Genomic DNA, 9,308 nt, shown 5'->3' on the forward strand with positions numbered 1-9,308 from the left:
GGGACAGCAGGGAACTGTGTAAGATTATTGGCATGGATACTAGGGAGCCATGGAATGGGAGAACTGACCACAGCAGGCCCAGCTATCTTGTCCACCATCATTGCTGTTTTCAGTATGTACTGTTTTCAGCACGGACCAATGGCAGAAATAATTGGTTTTTGCCACACGCATAGAGCTGTTGGCATTTACGCATGTTCCTGTTCTTATTGTCTCTTTTACTGGCTGAAGTCTTGCCAGTAAAATATTAAAATGTTGAAATGTATTTGTAAATATCTAATGTATATCTTATACCCACACCATATATTTATGTATCTTTATATACTTTCAACCAAGTTTCTAGAAGTCCTATTTATTTCTTTGTGAGATATATCTGGTCATTCTTGATAATAAGTTGTTCCTTTCTTATCCTTGTGACCCCAATCTTTATTTTTAAAAAATTTCTTGCATCTCCTGCATTTAAATCTGTTGTTCTCAGTTTGTTCTGATTGTCTGTTATAGTTGACCTCCATATGGTTTTGTGGATCTTTGATTTTGAAGTCTTGTTTACTTGGTCTAAATCTGTTGGGAATTTTTCAGCTGCTGAATTTTGTACATTTTTCTCTGAATAGGATTTGTGTTTACTTCATGTTTTAGGTAGAGATAATTACTTTATTCTTTCTTGAAATTCCTGAATTAATTTATATATGTTCATTTCAGCTTCTCTGCCTTTTAAAACATCGAGGCTTAGTGTCATAACAGTTCTTCCATTGGCTTTTCCCATGATGATAACTCTGTTCTCCCTTCTTATTATCTGATCACTTCTAGTTGAGATTTATTTTGTGATTTTTACCTTTTTCGAAGTGTAGGTAATTACTGGGTTTTTGGAGATCCACCTACATTCTGTGTTTTCTATGACATTTTATTAAATAACTTCTTTCTTTTTTTTTTTAAGATTTTATCTATTTATTTATTTGTCAGAGAGAGCTCGCACAAGCTGGCAGAGTGGCAGGCAGAGTCGAGAGAGAAGCAGGCTCCCCACTGAGCAAGAAGCCCAATGTGGGACTCGATCCCAGGACCCTGGGAACTTGACCTCAGCTGAAGGCAGTGGTTTAACTGACTGAACCACCCAGGTGTCTCAGTAACTTCTTTCTAAAATATAGTTGTTTTATAGTAGGATGGTCTTTCAAATGATCTAATCTGCTGTATTCCTGGTAGCAGAAGTCTCATTTTCACCCCCCACTTTTTTTTAACTTTTGTTGAGGTTTTGCCTAATCTTTGACATCTCTGTGATCCTTGGGGCCAGTGTGCCCTCTGTTTTTAGACCTAAAGCTTAGATTAGAGTAATAAAGCTGTATCAGCAAGGACTAGAAGCTAGAGGCTAGAAAGATCTGCCTAGGTATGGTAGACTAAGAAGTAGCCTGTCTGAGATATCAAGAGAGAATTATGTTCCTCTGTTTTGTTTCTTAAATTCCACACATTAGTGAAATTGTATGGTATTTGTCTTTCTCTGTCTGACTTATTTTGCTTTGCAGAATACACTCTAGCTCCACCATGTCATTGCAAGTTGGAAGGTTTCATTCTTTTTGATAGCTGAGTAATATTCCACTGTAACAGGGGAAGGGAGAAAAAGAGACAAAGAGGAGCAAACCATTAGAGATTCTTAACTATAGAGAACAAACTGAGGGTTGATGGAGGTAGTTGGTTGGGGGATGGGTTAAATGGGTAATGGAGATTAAGGAGGCCACTTGTAATGAGTGCTGGATGTTATAGGTAAATTTTGAATGACAAAATTCTACATCTGAAACCAGTTTTACCATATGTATTAACTAATTAGAATTTAATAAAAATTGAAATAGGGCGCCTGGGTGGCTTAGTGGGCTAAAGCCTCTGCCTTTGGCTCGGGTCATGGTATCAGGATCCTGGGATCGAGCCCCACATCGGGCTCTCTGCTCAGCAGGGAGCCTGCTTCCCTCTCTCTCTGTCTCTCTGCCTACTTGTGATCTCTGTCTGTCAAATAAATAAGTGAAATCTTTAAAAAAAAAATCCTTTAAAAAAAATTGAAATAAAATTTTAAAAAGAAAGAAAGAAAGAATTAGCCCACTCCAGTTACTGTTAGGGCTTTGCCAATTAGAAATTGGTGGTTTGCTTGTCAAGCAGATGGTTAATGTGAAAGAAATTTAAATTCTACTCACAGTTATAATGGGCAAAGATAATAGCAATCTATTTCTACCAATGGACTATGGAATCATCAGCACTCCTGGGGAAAGAACGCTGCAGTCTCTAGAAGGACTTATAAAATTAATCCTTTCCAACCTGTGTACTGTTTTGACATGCTGTTCAGAGTACTAAGATAGGGTCTTGATACAAGAGGATATGACTGTGGTGATTACAAGGTAGGAGCATCATAACAGGCAAAAACAAAACCAAAAAACACTAACATAATTACAGTTTTTGCTTTCTCCCTATAAGACTTCAAACTTCATGAAGACCAGGACCATACTTGTTTTGTTTATTACTATTTTCCCATATATACTTCCATACTTTTGAATCAATGAATAGGTATCAGGGAACTTTTACCATGTAGAATGTGTGGCTAGGAACTCTTTTGATAATATATCCAAAGTGACAGATAATGTAAAGTTAAAAGTCAGTTGTTATATCAATATCTTTCTAGAAAATTCTTTTTTTTTTTTTAAATATGGCTCCCTTTCTGGAAAAGATGTCTTATTGGAGAATGAAAATAGGAATCACAGTTAAATTTTGAATATTCTTTTTTAATAGCCCTTTATTTCAGAGTAGTAAACTCTTTGAGCCTCACTTTCCTCATCCATAGAATGGAATAATAGTATCTGTCCTTTATTGCTACTATATCTATAGTCCTACTGCAGTCAGGAAAGATGAGGAAGAAATTGAACCACCTATATATAGGAAAGATAATTTGTAGGGAAGCATGGCTTGAAGGGGAAATCAATTTAAGAAAGATCTTTCTCAGAGAATAGTACTCCTAGCACAGAAGAAAGGTCTACGTTGGATAGAAGAAAAGTGTGAAAATTTGGAGACTAGGTCATGTTTGCTTAGGGTTTAAAAGGGTAAAGTGAGTCATTGTTAATTTTTTTCTTGAACTACCTAATCTCATCTATTTTATATCTCACTTCATAATCCATACATTGTCTTTATCTTCCCCCTCACCACACAAGAATAAATCTAGGAATGCATTATTTTCATGCAGAGCTTGTTACTTACTGTCACCTGAAAGTGGCTTCATTCCAATTCACAGACTTGTGAAAGTCTTAAAAAATATTGAAAAAATAGATTTATGGTCCAACATATTAAATTCAGATTTGCACAGAATTTGAAATTGTACAAAATATGTGTTGAGATTTATGTAAATTAGTCTGTTTATATGAAGTACAATATAATTTTTTATTTGGCACCTATTATAGGCATAGTATTCTAGTAATGGGCAATATTTAGGGACATTAAATATATGTGATTTTAGTATCCGTTATTCAGACCCAGTTACTCTTAGTAAGAAATGCAAAGCATGGGTATTTTTCATAATATTTATTTACTTAACAAAACACATCTTTTTTTTTAAAGATTTTATTTATTCATTTGACAGATAGAAATCACAAGTAGGCAGAGAGGCAGGCAGAGAGAGAGAGAGAGAGGAGGAAGCAGGCTCCCCGCCGAGCAGAGAGCCCGATGTGGGGCTCGATCCCAGGATCCTGAGATCACGACCTGAGCCGAAGGCAGAGGCTTTAACCCACTGAGCCACCCAGGCGCCCAAAACACATCTTTATTTACTTAACAAAACACATCTTAATTTGCTCTGAATGTCTGAATCTGCAGTTGCTATCCCTTGAATTTTGGATCCAAAATTTTAATAGCAAAGGTGGCTCATCTGCATAGACATATAGAGAGACCAGAGGAGAAAATAAAACATGTTGAAGTTATAATATCATTTTACATTTGAAGAAGTAGAAGTAGCCCACAACTGCATCTCCTTCTTAAAGGACAAAATGAATGACAAGAATAGCTCTCTGGGGTTGTTTCCCAATTAACTTACTTATTAAAAATAAAACAATCAGATAAAATCAGATATTTCCAAAACATAGAAGGCAAAGACAGAGAAACTTGTAGAAGTACAGAATAAATAAGTGACATTTATTTCCACCTCCAGCCTACACTTTTAACAAAAGCCAAACAAACATACAGATCATCCAAAATCTCCTTGCTTCAAATAAAACTGTAGAAAGGCTGTTGTATTGCAAATAAATGGGTTACAGACAAGGCTCTTGACTTTGAGGTTCAAAATATCCTTAAAATATTTTCAAAATAAGTATATATACCTAGTAAGAGGTAAATTATGTGATAATCATGCCAAGACCAGACTCTACCAGCCAAGGCAGAGCATTAGAGCTTTCAGGAGACAGGAGAATAATTATGTTTACTTACTACAAGTTTTGATGGTGGAGCAAAGGGGCTCAGCTCTCTGGAAAACACAATTGGAACTTGGGTTCTGAGTATATATATTTTTGGCATGGCTTTCAAAAAATAAAACTGGCTGTGGGGAACATATTTAGATGTGATTACATGTACACATCCACATTGTGTGTATGTCTATGTAAAAGAGATGGGACGGAGGTGAGAATTGGGGTGGAATGTGTGTGGCAACAGTCACAGCATAGCGAGGTTCAAACTAAGCAGAAATTAGGTTAGAACAATTCATGATTGCTGTCAGGATTCACAGCTGTTACCTAGGCATAAGGTATAGAGTTGAGTTAGAACCAGACATAAATGGACGGTTGGGGCAGTTTCAGTTCACTTGACTCACGGATCAGGCAAGAATGCCTATAAACATGTTTATATACACAAAGTTAAGCTCCTTCAAACCAGAACAGAGAAAAGGCAGTTCTACAACTTGTGCACGTCGTAGGGTGACTGTGGCAGAGGATTAAGGCTATATGCGAACCTTTGAAAGAGGCATGGGTATTGCTCCTATCTTCATATTAGAAGACAATTAATATTGAAAATCATGAATTTTCCCAACATTCTATGTGATAATGGTTCCCATCATACAAACGATTTTTTTTCCTCTTTTCTTTACAAAATTTACCACAGGATTCATTTGAATTATATATAGATTTGTAAAGTGTAGTTAAACAACTTTTCAACAATAATCCTCTGTTTTGAACCTTGATAGATCTTTGTAACTTTCTTGTAATACTTGCATTATGACATCTAATAAAGTTACTAGTTTATCAATTTGGTCTACAAAAACATTGTTATATGAGCTCCCTGAGAACAAGAATTTGTTTGGTTATTATAAAGCAAAATACATTTATAAACACACAAATATATATGTTGATAAATTTTCATAAAATTTTAGACAATATTATAAATTTGTAACCACAAACAATGTTATCACCAAGAAAAAGCAACTATTAAAATGGTAGTGGAATTTACTATAGTCTTCTTCAAAGTGTAACTATGCTATTTTGTAGCTCTCTTCTTTTATTGGGTAATGTATCTTGAACCTGTAGCAATGATGTATGACAAGAAAGTAATGCATTAGTCCTGTATGCATGTTCATGAGGGGTTGGAGCAGAAATGACACTGTGGTGCTGCACATCTGGGCAGCAAGGGAAAGTGGGTGTAGGTACAGAAGTGGCCAGCTAGAGCCGGGAACTTGGCGGCAGCCGAGCTTGCTGGTGAGGTAGCGCTGGTGGTTTGGTAGGTGGGTTCAGGCTTGTGGGGATGAGGGTTGGGGTAGCTGCGGTCTTGATCCTGCATGATCAGGTGAACAACTGCATCATCGGAGAGACACTCACACTCAAGCTCACGATCGCAGAGCCCAGTAACAAACCAGAAGCAGTAGAAGTAACATTGGCAGATTTCAATGGAGTCCTTTATCATATTTAAAATCCTAATCCTGATGGTCAGTATTTCTTTGAACTTCCACAAGGAATTTCAGGCACATGGTGCTGATGAGTTATTAAAGAGGGTGTATGGGAGTGTCTTGGTAAATCTTGAATGAGGATACAATGTCTTTTTGCCAAATGACCTTGAAAATCTGCCAGCATCCAAGGGTTCCATTGTTTATCAGCTGGCAAGTTGAAATGAAATTGTTTTTGTCTCTGTCTTGGAGAAATTCTTGAATTCCAATAAAAGGGCAAGGAAGGAGGGAACAGGGAAGTTATCAATTGTAGGGATGATGAGACCATGTATGGTGAGTGTAAAAAGGACAGAGTCACAGTAGTCTTCAGCACAATGCTTATGGATGACCATAGTGTGGTCATTGGAAAAGTGTTCATGCTGGAGTCCAAAAAAGGACACAGAGCCAGCATCACAGCCCCTTGTGTCCTCTTTAGCCACAGGGAACCTCCTCTGGGACTGAAAGACATCAGTGATGCCATGGGCAACAATATTGGCTATGTTCCCTTTGGGGTCTCCCCTTGCCACACCAGTGCCAGTGGAGACAACGCCATCAACTTGATCCACACATTTCAGGACTATCTGCACTACCACATCAAGTGCTCTGAGACCTATGTGCACACACATATTTGGGCAAAAACATCCGACCTTCTCAAAGTGCTGAACAGTGCATGCCCAGATGCTGAGAAAAAAGAAATGAAAATAATCACGGGGAAGACATTTTCATCCCACTAACTCTTGGGAACAGTAATAGGAGGCAGCTGGCACCTGAAGGCTGCAATACTTGCTGCTGGATAATCTTAGCTTTTCATGTTGCACCTCTTCGGGTTCTTATGGGATTCTCTGTCTTGGTTCCATTTTGTACCCATTTGGAAAATAATTTGCAGAAACAAGCAAGAATTTCATTGTTCTCAAGAATTAAAAAAGAATTTCATTTGATCAACTTCATTCCTTTTCTTTACTTTTCCTCCCTCCTTTCCCTTCCCCCCTCTTTTCCAAGTTGTTTCGCTTGGCAATATGTTACTACTAATGAGTTGCTGGATAATGCAGTTTTAACTGGTTTTCTCCTAAGTACTTGAGTTTGACTCCTATACCTAAGGAAATTTGGTTGAGGTCATTAGTAAAGAAAATCTTTTTATCTTAAAAAGAAGTAATGAGTTAAGACAAAATCTTTAATGAAATTTATATGAACATGAATATATAAAAGGGCATATAGACATATATCATCTCTATACTTAAATTTCATACACATGTACATATACATAAAACAGTGGAGTTTCATTATGATTTCATAACTTCTCATGGAAAGAGTTAAAAGCAAAGAAGATAACAACATATATAGTATGACTGGGGAAAGATCACAAGATAAAACCACAGATTCTGAAAGCTTAGGATCAAATTGAAGGACAGTTTCATGATCTATCTCATTTTTGTAAAATAAAGACATGCAGAATTTTGGGAAAGAGCAACTTTAATTGTTAATGCCCCTTAAATCATACAAATGATACTTGGGAGTATGGAAATCAAAGCAAGAAGAGGGCATTACTTTGTTGGTGACAAATGCATTAAATGCACGAAAACCAGTATGCTTAAATGTATGTTATTTTTTAACTGTTCAGTCTGTTATCTAAGAGAAATGACTTGGAAGCAAGCTAAACACATTGGAAATGCTACAAGGAGATACCTGAGTTTCAGCTTTGTAGATGTTAAGCAATGTCAGTAATGGCAGGTGAACCATAAATTATCCAAGTGCTTATTGTGTTTCAGTGGTATTGAATGGATCGTGAAACCAAAAGAAAAAAATTTTACTTTTTCTAATGTCAGTTTCTATTCAATGAAGTAGGGACTCAGTGCATATCATTGTAGAGTACTAAGTTAGAGACATGAATGAGACCTATGAAAGTTATAAGTAATGCTTTAAAAACCTACATAGAGGAACAACTAATTAGGAGTTTGATATGAAAGCCAAAAACTGATGCCCTTTAAATTAGATAATTGGTTTTTCTGAATAAAGCAGAAGAAATGAAACAGAAAAAATATATGCATATTTGACTTTATGATGAAATGAAATTGCTGTGAAATAAAGAAATGCTTGAATCTGTAGGCTGAGTTCTCTCACCGGGTGCCAGGAAAAAAATGAACAAGAATGATCCCTAGATGCCAAAACTTGATGAATTTGTCAGACTACATGTATAAAAAAGTCCCACAGGCATCCAAGGGGAATGAAAAATGAAGGCAATCAAGAATTTACTTTTTTTTTTTTGGGAATTTGTTCTATTTTTTTCTCACGGTTAGACTATGGTTGTGTGTTTCTGCTAGGACTATAGGGTTAACACACATTTTATCACATAATATCAGGGGAATGTGCTGTCAGTATGCTTTATCACTGTTGATGTTCATCTTGACCACCTGGTTGAAATAATGTTTGTCAAATTTCTCCAGCATAAAGTTACTCTATTTTTCCTCTTTCCCATAGTGTGTTCTGGAAATCAATCTCTGTGTGCAGCCCACACTTAAAAAGAATGTGTAAAAGGAATTACACTTCCTTTCCTTAAGGATGGAGTATCTACAAAAAAAAAATATTCAGAATTCTTCTCCATGCTAGATTTTTCTCCTTTCTCCCATTTATTTATTTACTTAGTTAGTTAGTTATTGGTTTATATAAGTATGGAATCATGTATACTTATCCTACATCTTTTGTTATAATTTGATGCTATTTTTTGTTGTTGTTGCTTGAATTTTTCCATCTTGGCCAACTTAGCTCTTTTAGTTGATTCCCGGCCTTTTCACATTATTGTGGTTCATTTGTTTGTTTAGCACTGTCTAACTTTCTAGCACATAAGATGTTCTAAATTTGTCATGTGTATTTCCTGTTCTGGTCCTAGAATCAGCCATTTCCCTGAGAAGACCTGGTTTCTGATGTTGGAGAATAGTGTTAGAAATTGGAATCTAGGGTGCTAAGTGTGATTATTACAACTATAAAGTCTAGGTCCCCTCAGCGAATAGAGCAAGGAAATATATGTTTAGTTACCCATCTCTTACTCTATTCCATGCCATATAAATGATTCTAGCCTCCTCTCATGATTGATCTCTAACCTTTTTACTACAATAATGAGAAACATGGCACCTATCTTTCATCACTCATTAATTTAATTGTTTAGTTCCTAGATATGGTGTAGATTGGTTTCAGATTCCATTAATTTTCAAACTTATGTAGGGCACTTCCTTATTTTCCATCTCTTTAAGTGAGGTTTTATACATTTAGATTTTTCTGTCATATTCTGTATTTCATCTGAGATTTCCCAACCTCTTGGGATGATTTTTTAAAAATTATTTCGTTCATTAGGATGTGAAGTTCTATAATTTTGATGATCATTGGTATCATGTATTTA

At 36.1% G+C, this 9,308-nt stretch overlaps 1 pseudogene; it reads left to right on the forward strand.

The window, feature by feature from the left end:
- Positions 1-5,739: 5,739 nt before the first annotated feature.
- On the forward strand, positions 5,740-6,651 carry LOC123934740 (annotated as a pseudogene).
- The last annotated feature ends 2,657 nt before the right edge of the window (positions 6,652-9,308 follow it).

This window comes from Meles meles, chromosome X (assembly GCF_922984935.1).
Source record: "Meles meles chromosome X, mMelMel3.1 paternal haplotype, whole genome shotgun sequence".
Classification (NCBI taxonomy): Eukaryota; Metazoa; Chordata; class Mammalia; order Carnivora; family Mustelidae; genus Meles; species Meles meles.